The sequence below is a fragment of the Leiobunum rupestre genome, chromosome 4, assembly GCF_980474605.1.
Source record: "Leiobunum rupestre chromosome 4, qqLeiRupe1.1.hap1, whole genome shotgun sequence".
Lineage (NCBI taxonomy): Eukaryota > Metazoa > Arthropoda > Arachnida > Opiliones > Sclerosomatidae > Leiobunum > Leiobunum rupestre.
The window spans coordinates 55,139-72,100 of record NC_143387.1 but is presented as its reverse complement, the minus strand read 5'-3'; positions in this window follow the sequence as shown (position 1 = coordinate 72,100).

Genomic DNA, 16,962 nt, shown 5'->3' with positions numbered 1-16,962 from the left:
AGTGCTGTATAGTTGAGGTTTCATTCCAGAGAAGTTTGCAGCAAGTTTACTGCGTGACGGAGTATTCTTTCCGATAAAAGTTAAGATTTCCATCGAACGTGAGCGCTCGCGCACAGTTTTAGTAACGGTATTTATCAGTAAAATTGGTAAAGGTGGGTTTGGCGGTCCACGGCTAAGAGCAGGCGGTTTCTGACGGTCAGAGTCTCCGACCACACCCACCGTCCTAAATTACAAAATTCTACACAGTTTAATGGTTATTATGGATACAGTTGGTGTCTACATCCAGGTCATTCTGTGATAATACTGCAGGCAATCAAAAATATATTAGATACACAGAAACTGAAACTATGTACGCAGATCGTATTGAACATCAGACCATTAAGGATATGCAAGCGCCGCTTCAAGATGGGAAAGCGGTTCGTGGAATTAAAGGGCCCAGCGCACTGATAAACCTGCCACATTTTAACATAATTGATGGTTTTGTACCAGATTATATGCATGTGGTTTTACTCGGAGTGACAAAAACTTTGACAGAAATGTGGTTTTCAAGAGCAGGTTCAAACTATTATATTGGTTCCCAACTGATTTATCATCTGGAGACTCTTGTTTAAAAAATATTAAACCACCAAATGAACTAGCAGGACGTCCTAGGTCTTTAAAAGAACGGCAAATCCAATGAATGGCGTACACTCTTAGAAAAAAAATTCAAGATTGAACTTAACTCTGTTCTAAGTGGTTGTCCCTTATTTAGAACATAGTTTTGCGTTCAAAAGAACAGACCTCGTGCTGTTCAATGTAGAACTGTTGTTGTTTGTTCAATATAGAACTAAAAATGGTTTCCTGAAAAAGGCAACTTACTGTTTCAGTTAGTATTTTAGGATGTTGTCGGTCTGAACATCATTCTGTTCTCTTTACTATTGCAATCTGTTCTTATTTAAAACTTAGACCTGTTTTCTTAACGACTAATGGTGTTCTTGTGTCGAACGGATTACGGTTCTCTTTGGTATTCCAAGCCGTTCTCAGCTTGAACTTTCTACTGTTCCCTATAGTATTTAACGAAATTCGTGGCTCGAACTAAGACCTGTTTTCTTAACGACGTAATGATGTTCTTGTGTCGAACTAATTACGGTTCTTTTCGGTATTCCAAGCCGTTCTCATTTCGAACGTCGTACTGTTCCCTTTAGTACTTAACGATGATCTTGGCTCGAACTAAGACCTGTTTTCTTAACAACGTAACGATGTTCTTGTGTCGAATGCATTACGGTTCTCTTTGGTATTCCAAACGGTTCTCGGCTCGACTTCGTACTGTTCCCTTTAGTCTTTCAACATGTTCTTGGGTCGAAACTCTGAATGTTCTTTACAGAATTTAATTATGTTCTTGGTCGAACTCATACCTGTTCTCTTTATTATTCCAGTCTGTTCTCAGTTTGACCCTCGTGCTGTTTCTTTTAGTACTTAAGGATATTCTTGGGTCAAGTATTTCACGCTGTTTTCGTCGCACACAGTACACTGTTCTACTTAGAATGACAGCGTTCTCGGCTTACACTAGGTACTGTCCTACTAATTATGTTACGACGTTCCCGAATCAAACTAGTTACTGTTCTACTTAGTATGTTACTGCGTTCTCGGGTAAAATAGATTACTGTTCTAATTAGAAAGTTACACGGTTTTCGGTAGAACTAGATAGAATTATTTATAAACGATAATGAATTGTAATTTCGTAAACATTTAAATTCGAAATCTTAATTTTCCATGCAATATGGAAAATAAATCAATTGACGTAAAAGCGAAAAAATATAATACAAAAAATCAGTACAAATTACAAAATTTTATTTATTAAATTGCTGACTGAAATTGACATTTTACGAGCATCAAGCCCAAAAATTACCTTTTGTAAATATTCCATGGATTTTGTTATTTTTGCTGGATATTTTAAATGAAAGGTGTAATAGGCGCTAAATAAACAAATAATTGATCGCTTTGAATTACTGCAAAGGATTTCCTTATCTTCTAACGTCACATTAACTTCCGACGAGTAAAATTTTTATTTACGTAAACCATCAGTGGCGTAACTGGTAAATTCAAATCCTTAATTGAAAAAAAAACTTTAGTATTTTAGATTTTTTTATGTAGAATACTCACATTTTGGCAAGCGTATAACAAATTATGATTTTCATTCAGGGCGATTGGCAACAACAAAAAAGATAATGTTTTCAGTAATATGTGAGAAAATTGCCTAAAAATGATCGATTTATAACCTTCAAATAGGTCTTCCTGTTCTACGTCCCTTCTATTCTCTAACTCCCTTAAAATTCCAGTGGCCTTTGGTAGTTTGTTTGATAATTTGATCAGTGGTTTTGCTATTTTCTTTAGATGACTCCACAGTAGGTGTTCCAATTCTGATATCAATTTTCTCAATAATATAGAAAGCTCTCCAACCAACTATAAAGAGGACAGAATTAGACTAATGTTAAGTCAATTGTCTCAAATTACATACTCCTAGTTCGGTTTTAAACAAAGGAAAGTTATCTATCAATGTGCTAATAGTTGTACTCTCCATCTGAGCCAATTTTTGCCGCATTCCAAACGTTTTGGTCATCTTTTCCTTGAGAACGGCAGCATCTGGTTTCTGTTTGCATAATTCCTTCGTAAGCGCCAGAATATGTGCCTCTAGAGAACTTTGATCTTCCGCAAGGTCCTCGATATTACTCTAAAATATTAAACTTGATATAATATTGTTCAGTAGTATCACAAATCTATAATTATTAACAAAAGTGAATCAGTTAGTTGAAATAGAAAATACTGAGTCAACCTCAGAGTGACGTAGATTTGACGTCACGCTTAAAAAGATAAGAACCTCTAGCGAGGGTATATTAAAACTTCGCGCATGCTGACCCTAGGCTTCAGCGAGGCATCTGGCATCATGACAAGGGGGCAAGGACTTTGATGAGTAAATATTTAATATGGTGGTGATAGGTAGTGACACACTTAAATAATTTATAGACTTATGGTAGTAGTACATTTTAAGAAAAATACCCTAAGCTGTTTTTCTCTGTTCCGTTTGGATATCCCAGTATTGGACGTAGATTCAACGGCGTTTCTTTTCCGGTTTCTATTCAGATAGGAATATTTTTGTTTACTGTCAGTGACTATTTTTACGCCTGTCATTGTCATGCGCTCATGTCGAAACTTTTGGTCCAAAGAATGATACCAGGAATCCTTAAATGACAAAAAGAAATTAATTTTGAAAATTCTAATCAAATGTAATTAACATACATATCCAGTGCTGCTCCGTATATTGCTTTTGTCCTTGAGAAATGTGTGGGTTTTGACTAGCTCAAAACACACTTTGACTTTATCGTCATGTGAAGGAAACCTGCAAATAATATATTTCCAGTTAATTCGAGATAATATGTAGCTTTAAAATTATTGTGGAATCTTACAATTTGTATTTTCGAATAGACTCATATAAAGCATTGGTAATCTTTGGCCTATATTTTTCTCCTTGATCATAATTTCAATGTCCTTTGGAAAAGTTGGTAATTTGTAATCCACGGGTAGTGGTTTTTCTTCGTGTGCATCAGATTCAGCATCCATTGAAACTTCATCGCAGGTTTGTATAAACGTAGACGTAATAGGGTGATCAGAACTGGGTATATAAATATATTTTAGACAACGTACAAAAGTTCATATTAGAAATAATATATTTACCTGCCAGAACCATTTTCACTCCTAATTTGAATATTTACGATAACTTCTGTTTCTGGAATAGCCCGTAGCTTGGTTTTATCCTTTGGTATGTTGTCATTTTTTTTTATATTTATCCAATCATCCCACTCAGGTGAAAACTGTTGAAGGCATTTTAAGGGGCAGGAAAATTCAACTGATATTTTCTCAATTAACAATAAAACTGTTGAGCTTGAATCAATAGTTATCAGTAATTTTGATTCACCGCAGGTCACGTGGTATATATATTCATTCATTTTTCTGGAATAATCAATAACCAAGTTTTATAATAATAGAAAAGTTTTTTATTTTAATAAATGTTACTTTACATTTATTCTATTATTCTGACTTGTTTGAAATCACAATTTATTAAAAAACCCAATGCTCAAGTTTTACATATTCATTTTTTTTTGTAATGATAGATATGGAGTGGGCAGTGTTTTAAATTTTCATTTGGGAAAATTATTTGCCAAACACCCGCATCTTCCACACGATATGAAGCTAAATGACTTTCAAATTCGACAGCCTGGTATTTTCTACCACAAATAACATAGTAAAAGTCTACTTTTAGGACATAAACAATTTTAAAGAAACCTGGTACCTGCCCCGTTGTACAGGATGTAATTAAGATATAATCCTTTCGGTATTTTAAATTAAAAACATAAGATGGCTCATCTTTCAGGTTTAAGAAGTCCATTAGTTCTAGTTTCAAACTTTGTGGAAAGCTATTTAGTAAAGTTTTAGTTGGTTTGCCATCGTCAAATTCATTTTCAAAGCTTTTAGTACTGCTCTGTTGCCAACACAGCATATATTGATGTCTTTGACTAAGAGTTTTAATTACAATTTTTAACATTTTCAAAAAGATCATGCATTAGATCTCGAGGAACAGATTCAGTTATTTTAAAATGTGGAAGATTTTTAAAAGGGGATTCCCGATTTACGCCATAATTTTTTTTTATTATCAGGGTTAATTTTAATTTCAGCCAAATGATAATTATGCACTTGCTCGGTTCTTAAATTAAAGCTTGTCTCGTCAAATATGGAAGAAATATCTTCTTTACGTGCCATGCAAAATCTACAGATTCTATCGTAAGAGAAATTTTGAGTGAAACCGCCTATTGCATGGCTAGACAGATTGTCACCACAAATAGTAGCAACAGTTCCAGTAACATTGACATTGTGTTTTGTTAAAAAAAAGCCATTTGTTTGAAGTTTTAGAAGATCTTGAATAATAGGTTCAAATGCCTTTTCGTAACCATATTTTTCAATATTGGAATATGTGATTATAGCAGCGAGGTATATCTGACATAAATAAAAAAAAAATGACAACATACCAAAGGATAAAACCAAGCTACGGGCTATTCCAGAAACAGAAGTTATCGTAAATATTCAAATTAGGAGTGAAAATGGTTCTGGCAGGTAAATATATTATTTCTAATATGAACTTTTGTACGTTGTCTAAAATATATTTATATACCCAGTTCTGATCACCCTATTACGTCTACGTTTATAGGTTAGGTTAGGTTAGGTTAGGTTAGGTTAGGTTAGGTTAGGTTAGGTTAGGTTAGGTTAGGTTAGGTTGGGTTGGTTAGGTTAGGTTAGGTTAGGTTAGGTTGGGTTAGGTTAGGTTAGGTTAGGTTAGGTTAGGTTAGGTTAGGTTAGGTTAGGTTAGGTTAGGTTAGGTTAGGTTAGGTTAGGTTAGGTTAGGTTAGGTTAGGTTAGGTTAGGTTAGGTTAGGTTAGGTTAGGTTAGGTTGGGTTAGGTTGGGTTAGGTTAGGTTAGGTTAGGTTAGGTTAGGTTAGGTTAGGTTAGGTTAGGTTAGGTTAGGTTAGGTTAGGTTAGGTTGGGTTAGGTTAGGTTAGGTTAGGTTAGGTTAGGTTAGGTTAGGTTAGGTTAGGTTAGGTTAGGTTAGGTTAGGTTAGGTTAGGTTAGGTTAGGTTAGGTTAGGTTAGGTTAGGTTAGGTTAGGTTAGGTTAGGTTAGGTTAGGTTAGGTTAGGTTAGGTTAGGTTAGGTTAGGTTAGGTTAGGTTAGGTTAGGTTAGGTTAGGTTAGGTTAGGTTAGGTTGGGAATCGTGGATGGGGAAAAGATATTTTTTACTCGATTCTAGGACCTTGAAACGGGCTTTCCGTTGGGGGGGCTGCGCCCCCCCATACCCCCCCCTCCAGGGGGCTTAGCGCCCCCTTCAACCCCGCTTTTTTTTCTCGAACGTCCTAAAATTATATATCGATAAAGGTATATCTCGTTCAGCGTCGGAGAGAACGCGTCGGATGGTAAGAAAGCCGGGGAAAACGTATTCTTAAAGTCGCACGCATGGCACGGATGGAATCGAAAATCGTCCAAAAAGGCGCTTTTCCGAATTTTTAAAGTCGCACGGATGGCACGGATGGCACGGATGGAAACGTAAATCGTCCGAAAAGGCGCTTTTCCGAATTTTTAAAGTCGCACGGATGGCACGCTCGGGGAAAATATCGTCTTTTTCCGAGGATTTAGACCTTCAATGGCCAGTTTTTTCAAGCATTTTTCCCCCACCCAAAACCCCAATTCCCAGCCCGTGTCCCTAGGATGTTTGATAGACCTTTTAAGTATTAATTAAAAAGTGGCACGACCGTCGTTGCATATATACGCCGCGGTCGTGCCATTAAGATCGATAAATATATCGATATCACAACGTAATTAAATAAATTAATACTTCAAAGGTCTATCCAAACATACCAGGGCCACAGCCGGGAATTTGGGGTTCTCGGGCGGGGGGAAATATATAGCCAGAGTTAATAGATATAAGGGACTTAAGCCTCCGAAAAGCGTTAGATCCCGTCGAAATCGCCCTTTTTAAGCGGCACGGATGGCACGGATGGCACGGATGGACTAAAATATCGACGAAAACCCGCTTTTCCGAATTGTTCAAAGTCGCACGGATAGCACGCGTGGTCTCCGATTATAGGATTTACAAACGTTATATATATAGAAATCAATATATCTATAAAGCTAGCTAGTTATTTTAGGTTAGGAAAAGAAACATCGACGAAAAGTACGCGCGCGAGCCGGTAAACGGCGGGAGTACGTGCGCGAGCCGGTAAACGGCGGGAGTACGCGAAAAAGTACTTTAAAATTTTTTAAAGGTGAACGGCGGGAGTACGTGCGCGAGCCGGTAAACGGCGGGAGTACGTGCGCGGGTAAAATGAGCGGGAGTACGCGAAAAAGTACTTTAAAATTTTTTAAAGGTGAACGGCGGGAGTACGTGCGCGAGCCGGTAAACGGCGGGAGTACGTGCGCGGGTAAAATGAGCGGGAGTACGCGAAAAAGTACTTTAAAATTTTTTAAAGGTGAACGGCGGGAGTACGTGCGCGAGCCGGTAAACGGCGGGAGTACGTGCGCGAGCCGGTAAACGGCGGGAGTACGTGCGCGAGCCGGTAAACGGCGGGAGTACGTGCGCGGGTAAAATGAGCGGGAGTACGCGAAAAAGTACTTTAAAATTTTTTAAAGGTGAACGGCGGGAGTACGTGCGCGAGCCGGTAAACGGCGGGAGTACGTGCGCGGGTAAAATGAGCGGGAGTACGCGAAAAAGTACTTTAAAATTTTTTAAAGGTGAACGGCGGGAGTACGTGCGCGAGCCGGTAAACGGCGGGAGTATTTTTAAAAGTTTGTTAGTTAGTTTTTTGTTAGTGTTAGGTTAGGTTAGGTTAGGTTAGGTTAGGTTAGGTTAGGTTAGGTTAGGTTAGGTTAGGTTAGGTTAGGTTAGGTTGGGAATCGTGGATGGGGAAAAGATATTTTTTACTCGATTCTAGGACCTTGAAACGGGCTTTCCGTTGGGGGGGCTGCGCCCCCCCATACCCCCCCCCTCCAGGGGGCTTAGCGCCCCCTTCAACCCCGCTTTTTTTTCTCGAACGTCCTAAAATTATATATCGATAAAGGTATATCTCGTTCAGCGTCGGAGAGAACGCGTCGGATGGTAAGAAAGCCGGGGAAAACGTATTCTTAAAGTCGCACGCATGGCACGGATGGAATCGAAAATCGTCCAAAAAGGCGCTTTTCCGAATTTTTAAAGTCGCACGGATGGCACGGATGGCACGGATGGAAACGTAAATCGTCCGAAAAGGCGCTTTTCCGAATTTTTAAAGTCGCACGGATGGCACGCTCGGGGAAAATATCGTCTTTTTCCGAGGATTTAGACCTTCAATGGCCAGTTTTTTCAAGCATTTTTCCCCCACCCAAAACCCCAATTCCCAGCCCGTGTCCCTAGGATGTTTGATAGACCTTTTAAGTATTAATTAAAAAGTGGCACGACCGTCGTTGCATATATACGCCGCGGTCGTGCCATTAAGATCGATAAATATATCGATATCACAACGTAATTAAATAAATTAATACTTCAAAGGTCTATCCAAACATACCAGGGCCACAGCCGGGAATTTGGGGTTCTCGGGCGGGGGGAAATATATAGCCAGAGTTAATAGATATAAGGGACTTAAGCCTCCGAAAAGCGTTAGATCCCGTCGAAATCGCCCTTTTTAAGCGGCACGGATGGCACGGATGGCACGGATGGACTAAAATATCGACGAAAACCCGCTTTTCCGAATTTTTCAAAGTCGCACGGATGGCACGCGTGGTCTCCGATTATAGGATTTACAAACGTTATATATATAGAAATCAATATATCTATAAAGCTAGCTAGGTATTGTCGCCTAACGGCGACGCGCACTCGCTTCGCTCGAGCGCCGGGGGCACCTGACGGTGCCCCCCAACCCCTTACTTTGGTTTGGACCGTTCCCTTAAGTATTGTCGCCTGACGGCGACGCGCACTCGCTTCGCTCGAGCGCCGGGGGCACCTGACGGTGCCCCCCACCCCCCTACTTTAGGTTAGCAGGCGCGTTTAGTTATTTTAGGTTAGGAAAAGAAACATCGACGAAAAGTACGCGCGCGAGCCGGTAAACGGCGGGAGTACGTGCGCGAGCCGGTAAACGGCGGGAGTACGCGAAAAAGTACTTTAAAATTTTTTAAAGGTGAACGGCGGGAGTACGTGCGCGAGCCGGTAAACGGCGGGAGTATTTTTAAAAGTTTGTTAGTTAGTTTTTTGTTAGTGTTAGGTTAGGTTAGGTTAGGTTAGGTTAGGTTAGGTTAGGTTAGGTTAGGTTAGGTTAGGTTAGGTTAGGTTAGGTTAGGTTAGGTTAGGTTAGGTTAGGTTAGGTTAGGTTAGGTTAGGTTAGGTTAGGTTAGGTTAGGTTAGGTTAGGTTAGGTTAGGTTAGGTTAGGTTAGGTTAGGTTAGGTTAGGTTAGGTTAGGTTAGGTTAGGTTAGGTTAGGTTAGGTTAGGTTAGGTTAGGTTAGGTTAGGTTAGGTTAGGTTAGGTTAGGTTAGGTTAGGTTAGGTTAGGTTAGGTTAGGTTAGGTTAGGTTAGGTTAGGTTAGGTTAGGTTAGGTTAGGTTAGGTTAGGTTAGGTTAGGTTAGGTTAGGTTAGGTTAGGTTAGGTTAGGTTAGGTTAGGTTAGGTTAGGTTAGGTTAGGTTAGGTTAGGTTAGGTTAGGTTAGGTTAGGTTAGGTTAGGTTAGGTTAGGTTAGGTTAGGTTAGGTTAGGTTAGGTTAGGTTAGGTTAGGTTAGGTTAGGTTAGGTTGGGTTAGGTTAGGTTAGGAATCGTGGGTGTCATGTTTCTTTTTTCTTAAAGCTGGGACTTTGAATTGTACTTTCTGTTGGGGGGGCTGCCGCCCCCCCATACCCCCCCGCTTTTTTCTTTTTCTTTTCTTTTCCCTGCGGGGGCTGTGTGCGCTGCCGCGAGCCCGGGGGGCTCCGCCCCCAGGATCCCCCGCGCCTAAGCGGCGAGCTTCTCGACACGCCCACCAATATTGTTTACCATAAGATTTAGTCTTTCGGTGCGAGATTGAACCATTTGCTCTGATTTTTTGTTTAGGCGTAGCGAAGATATAACTGTCGAAGTGAAAAGGTCACAATTGTTCAGACGATACTGGAAGCGTTAGGCTTGGTACTGTCCTCTAAGTCGCGTTATAGACGGCCCATCGCCTTTTTTAGAACGGGGTTTGGGGGGCGCCGGTCCGGCCCCCCAAGCGCTCGAGCGCAGCGAGTGCGCGGCGCCGTCAGGCGCCAAAACATGTATAACATTCCACGCCCGACTATACCTGGTGCGTAAGGCTTGGTGCTATCATCTAGGTCGCGTTGTAGACGGCCCATCGCTTTTTTTAGTATGGGGCTGGGGAGGCGCCGCGCGCCCCCAGCGCTCAAGCGAAGCGAGTGCGCGGCGCCGTTAGGCGCCAATACACAGTAAAGACGTTGTAGGATAAAGTACATGATCTAGTAGAGGCTACAATACAAGTTATAGGAATAGCTACAGTATTACCAACCACTAACTTAAATACCCCATTTTCGGTGTTACCAACATTAAATTACCCATTCCACTATTTTAGTGTTACCAACAATAAATAACCCATTCCCCATTAAACAGTGTAATCAATAATAAATTACCCATTCCCCATAAAACAGTGTAATCAATAATAAATTACCCATTCCCCATTGTTCAGTGTTACCAACAATAAATTACTCATTCCTAATTATACATAGTTACCAACCCCTTATTATATTCCCTATTTATAGTGTTACCAGACTCTAACATACATTCCCCATATTACAATGCTACCAAGATTGCTACTTTCCAAGACAATAGCCACTAAAATTCATTACACACTAATGATTCAAGGTAAAATAAACGTTACAGTACGATTTATAGAGTTTTATAGAGTAGGTAAAGGGTATTTTATAGGCTATCGTTATCGCTAGGGAATGACTTATAAATAACTTAATATCAAAGAAAGAGATATAAATCATATACATCGTAATACACATTTATTAAATTTTAAAAACTAAAGAATCTCCAAAAGAATTAAATTAAATCAGTGCAAAACCCAAAATTTGTCTTTCTGTCCGCTGCAATGAAAAAACAATTAATAACAACTTTTATAATTACGTTAAGATATTTACATGTTTTAGTCCTGTTGTATTCGCTGCAACTTCTCTTCAATATCAGAAATAACCCGCTTGAGGTCACGGACATATTTTTCCTTGATCAGCGTGGCCGTGGCGGTGGGGATACTCTTCAAGGTCTTCAAGGTTTTCTGTTTCTTTATTTTTAGGAATCTAACCTCACTTTCTCGAGTATTGGGTTTTGCCCTTTTTAAAACGCGAATCATTTAGTTAAGTTCTTAAACGGCAAGATAATTAAATTTTACCTCATAACGATAGTGAAGATGTCCTCCGTTGCTATCGTAGCTTCCGCAGTTAATTTTTCCCATTTACTACTGAGGTAGTACTGTTCGTAAGGCATTATGAACAGTTTTCCGCCCAAAAAATTAAGGAGATAATAAACGTTTGCAATTTATACCGGCCTTATATACCTATTTTCGAAGGATGACGCCCACTTTAAAATCCTACAACAGCGCCCTCTAAATCATAAAAGCGCCCTCTATTTATTGAACTACCCACTCTTATTTCCCAATTTAACAGCTTAACCACCCACTTTCTAACATCAATTCCCCCAATTTTACAGTGCTAACAGACACTATCTAAATTCCCCAATTTAACAGGGGTACCAGGTACTTTCTAAACTCCCCACTTTTACAAGATTAACAGTCACTCACTTTAATCCCCAATTTTACAGGTTTACCAGCCACTTATTTAAATTTTTCCTCTGACGAGGGATAAAGGATATTGCATATGTTATCTAAATTCCCCAATTTTAAATTGTTTCGAACAATAAATTACCAATTCCTCATAATACAATGTGAACAACCCATTACAATATTTTCAGATTTAACAGGGTTACCAGCCACTACCTTTAATTCCCCCACGTTGCTATGCCACAAGCCATTCAATTACATTACCCTCATTATACTGTTTGCCAAATACGAACTTAAACTTCCCCATTTTGAAGATTTACCCATAAATAACTAAAACACCCCCGTTTTGCAGATTTACCCACCAATAACTAAAACTCACTCACTTAATAAAAAAACTAAACAATAAATACTTTTAACTAAACGAAACCAATTTTAATATCTTTACAGATTTATTTTTCAAATTAACACTTCATTTTCTATATTAAATCAAATTTCCATATTAAGCATTTCTTTTTCAAAATCTTCATCCATATCTGGCAGATTTTGTGACATTACTTTTTCCCCGGTAATGTTTTCCTCGTCTTCCTCCTAAATAAAAAAATAACATTTACATTTTTACAAATGCCAAACAATAAATACAGATAATTAAATACACGAAAATAAATGTTACATTTACAACTTTCTCCTTCACCTCCTTCCCCTGGTTTCCTTCATCCTTTTCCTCCTCTACTTTTTCATTCTTTTCCATCTCGTCCTCTTCCTCTTGGTTTTGGTTATCCACCTCTTTTTCCTTTTTCTTCTTTTCCTTCTCGTCCCCTTCCTCTTGCTTTTGGTTATCCACCTCTTTTTCCTTTTTCTTCTTATCCTGGTCCTTTTTATTATCTGCCAGTCTCTTTTTTTGTCTCTCCTCCATTTTCTCAAGCTTTTTGGCGGCCAACGCCTGAAATTCTACTTTGCTCAGTATCTCAACCTCCTACAAATTTTCCAAAAAAAACACCATTATTACCAATATGTAATATCAAATAATTGTATACTTACCCCTCGTCTAAGCGGATATAGGATTGTCCGTAAATAATGGCCACGTAGGCTATTCATACTTCGGTGCGCGAAAAACCCTTTGTTTTTCGCGGCTGCGGCTATCCGCCTCCACAGAACGATGCCCGAAATTCCTTCACCATCATAACCTCCGTTTTTTCTTTTGACAAATTTCAGGAGCACCCGATCGTCGTTTTCGTTATATCTCGGTCTTTTCCCCCTATATAAAATAAAAACAAACTCTAACCAACGTCTAACAAAAATCAATCAGAAGCGAAACTTACCCTTCCTGCAGTTTTACCCGTTTGGGTAAACGATTAATGAAAAATGTCTTATCGCCATCACAACACTGCTCCAAATCAGACGTAACGCTAAGCCCAGCAGTTGCAGCCATCATATAAATAACGAAACCTCGTTCTTAAGTCAACCTAAAATTAAACTTATTTAATATTTCCAAGTCGTTTTCCGAGATAAACAATGGACATCAGCAAACGAGCAATGAAATATGAAGAACTTACCCAACTGAAGAGAAACGAAAAAGTGAACCTTAACGACTGAATGTACCCTAATGTATACCCAATTTTACAGTGTTACCAGCCACTTTCTAAATTCCCCAATTTAACAACACTACCATCTACTTTCTAAATTACCCCATTTTAACCAGACTACCAGCCACTTTCTAAATTACCCAGATCCGAAATACTAACTTAATACGCCAATAACTAACTTTCCCAATTTTACAGTGTTACCAGCCACTTTCTAAATTCCCCAATTTAACAACACTACCATCTACTTTCTAAATTCCCCAATTTAACAAGGCTACCAGCCACTTTCTAAATTCCCCATTCCTCATTATACAGCGTTACCAGCAACTATCTAAATTCTCTAATTTTACAATATTACCAACAATAAATTACCCATTCCTTATTATCCAGTGTTACCAACCCCTTAGTATATTCCCCATTTAACAGGGTTACCGGCCACTAACTTATTTCCCCATTTAGCAATATTACCAATCACTAAATGTTATTTCCCCATTTAGCAATGTTACCAACCAATTAGAATATTTCCCAATTTAACAGGGTTACCGGCCACTAACTTATTTCCCCAATTAACATCCTTAGCAACCACTTAATACAATTTCCCCAAGACACAAGGTGAAATAATGAAACAATTTTTAAGAGTTAAAAATGTTAAGTAAGAAATTTTAATTTAAAATACAAAAATGTTATTATTCATTCATTAATTATAATTAAAGAACAAAATAATATATTAGACAAAAAAATTATACATTTTAGTAAAAAGGACGATTACAAATTTTCTTCAATGGCGGCTCGTCCATATTCAACGCCTCTTCCAATTCAAGCGCCACCCGCGCAACTAGTGCCATCAGCAACTCTTCGACCCCGTCCGTCAACTCTTCTTCTTTTTGAACCAAGATTAAATTGTTGTCGTCTTCTTCGCCCTTTCCGACCGCACCAGAACCTTCTCCTTCATATTCTTCTCCCTGAAACACGTTTATGAATATAATATCCACTACCTCAATTTTATTTTTACCAATTACCTCACGAGCTACCGGAACTTTAACAGCAACTTCCACCAACCCCGAAAAACCAATTACTTCTTCTTCTTCGAAAAACTCAACCGGTAAATCTCGTATACAAAACGGTAGCGCAAAAATACGTTCCGGAACAAATTTGATTTTCAACCGGCGCGAAACAGCCGCTTCCACCAACGATGGCATGTTGTTAGGAAAAAACAACCCAGGCGACAACGCGCAAAATATGCGCGGCATACCGGCGGGCACTACTAAAAATCCTCCAATTTTTTCCTGGACGTACGGCTCTCCGACATCCACGAGCCGCAAAAACGAAAGGGGGCTCCAAACGCGAGTGTTCATATTTTCGAAAACAATCCCGTCTATCTCATTAACGTTGACGACATTCCAATCTTCACGGCATCGGACCACCGCGGGATTTCGGAAATGCGATCTCGCAAAAGCCGTTTTCCCAACGCCAGTGGGTCCGATCAGTACGCCGCTACGTTCTTTTAATACAATCTCCGGAAATCGCTCGATCAAAAAGGACTCCATTGATATAAATTTAGTAGTGTATTATGCGAAATCCAAATATCGACTAACTCTAAAAAGACAAACCGTGTTTATATACCCATTTTACAGGGTTACCAACCACTATTTAAATTCCCCAATTTAACAATACAATCAGCCACTTTCTAAATTCCCCAATTTAACAAAACTACTTGTCACTTTCTAAATTACCCCATTTTAACCAGACTACCGGCCACCAACTAAATTACCCCATTTTAACCAGACTACCGGCCACCAACTAAATTACCCCATTATAACCAGACTACCATCTACTTTCTAAATTCCCCAATTTAACAATACAACCAGCCACTTTCTAAATTCCCCAATTTAACAAGACTACCGGCCACCAACTAAATTACCCCATTTTAACCAGACTACCGGCCACCAACTAAATTACCCCATTTTAACCAGACTACCATCTACTTTCTAAATTCCCCAATTTAACAATACAACCAGCCACTTTCTAAATTCCCCAATTTAACAAGACTACCAGACACTATCTAAATTCCCCAATTTTACAGGGGTACCAATCACTACCTAAATTTCCCCAGATTAACAGGGTTACCAAAAAAACAAATTTCCACCAATTTACAGGGTTACCAACTTCTAAATAAAAATATCCCAGCTAAGCAGGGTTAGAAAACTCAAAATTGCTGTAAAACTCGCTTTGCAGGGTGAACACTCAATTACATACGTTCCCTCTCTTTCCAAGATTACCAGCTACTAAAACACATAACTCGAACTTCCCCACTTTCCAGGTTTACCCACCAATATCTTAAACATCCCAACTTTGCCGGTAACCCCACCAATAAAATAACTTACCAATAAATACTTTAAACTAAAAGAAAATAAACTTAATTATCATAACAAATTTTATTTTTAAAAATAAACACTTTTTATTTTAATTTTTTTTTATATATCCATTTTTGATAATTCTTCTTCAAAAGATTCGTTCATTAGAAAATCATTTTCCCCATCTTCTTTCTGCATAACAATAATAAAAGTATGAGTTTTGCACAAATGCCATACCGTAAATAAAGATCTTTAAAAAACGAAAAGAAATTTAAAACTTACGACTGTCTCCTTCACCTCCTTCCCTTGATTTCCTTTTCCCTTTGTTTCCTCTTCCTTCTCCTTTGTTTTCGTCATTTCCTCCTCCTCTTTATCCTCAATTTTCTTCTCGACCGCTGCCTTCTCCCCCTTAGTTTGGTCCTCCTCTTCTTTATCGTTCTTCTTTCCCTCCACGTTCTGTACGTTTTTTTCCTTCTCCATCCCCTTTTTTTTACGGTCCTTCTCTTCCTTTTCAGCTAGTTTTTTGGCGGCCAACGCCTGAAAATCCTTTCTGTTGATTATCTCAACCTCCTACAAATTTTGCCGAAAAACACCATTATTTTCTCTATGTTATACAAAAAATAGTCGACCTACCCCTCGTCTAAACGGATACAAGATGGTACGCAAATAATGTCCACGCAGGCTCTTCACACTGCGGTCTACGAAGTAGCCCTTTTTCTTCGCGGCTCCGCTAATGGCTCTCCATAAAACTATGCCCGTAATGCCCGGACCGTCATACCCTCCGTTAATTCGCTTGACGAATTTAAGCAGTACCCCATCATCTTTTTCCGAATATCTAGGTCGTTTCGCCCTAAATAATTTAAAAACAAAATCAAACAAACGCCTAACAAAAAACATCAACGAAGCGAAACTTACACTCGCTGCTGTTTGGCCCTTTTAGGCAAACGATGGACAAAAAACGTTTTATCCTCGCTACCACACGGCTCCGAATCACACGTTACGCTAACATCGCTTACTGCCGCCATCGGATAATTTGTAAACTCGTTCGTAATATTCAACCTAAAATTATACATATTTAAAATTTCCGAGCCGTTTTCCAAATGAACGGTAATAGACATTCTCAAACGAGCAACAGAATATCAATAACCTACCCAAACGAAGAGACAAGGAAGAGTGAACCTTAACTAACGAACCTAAGCCATTTTATACCCAAGATAGCAATGTTACCAACCCATCACTGACATTCCCCGGTTTTACAATGCTACCAGTCACTAACTAAATTCCCCTACTCCAAATTCCGCTAAATTACAGTCATCAAACACTAATTAAATACCCCTTCTTTACAAAGTAACCAGCCACTATCTTATTTCCCCCAATAATGACGCGACAAGCACTCGATCATAACTCCCCTAATTTACAATTTAACCAAACTCTATCTTATTTGCCCCAATAATGACGCGACAAGCACTCGATCATAACTCCCCTAATTTACAATGTAACCAAACTCTATCTTATTTCCCACATTTATACAGGGTTACCAGCCGCTATCTAATTTCCCTTAATATCATGGGTTACCAACCACAATCTAAAATCCCTTAATTTCCAGGGTTACCAGCCACTATCTAAATTCCCCTAACTTACAGGGATACCAACCACCACCTTAATACCCCCCAATTCACAGCT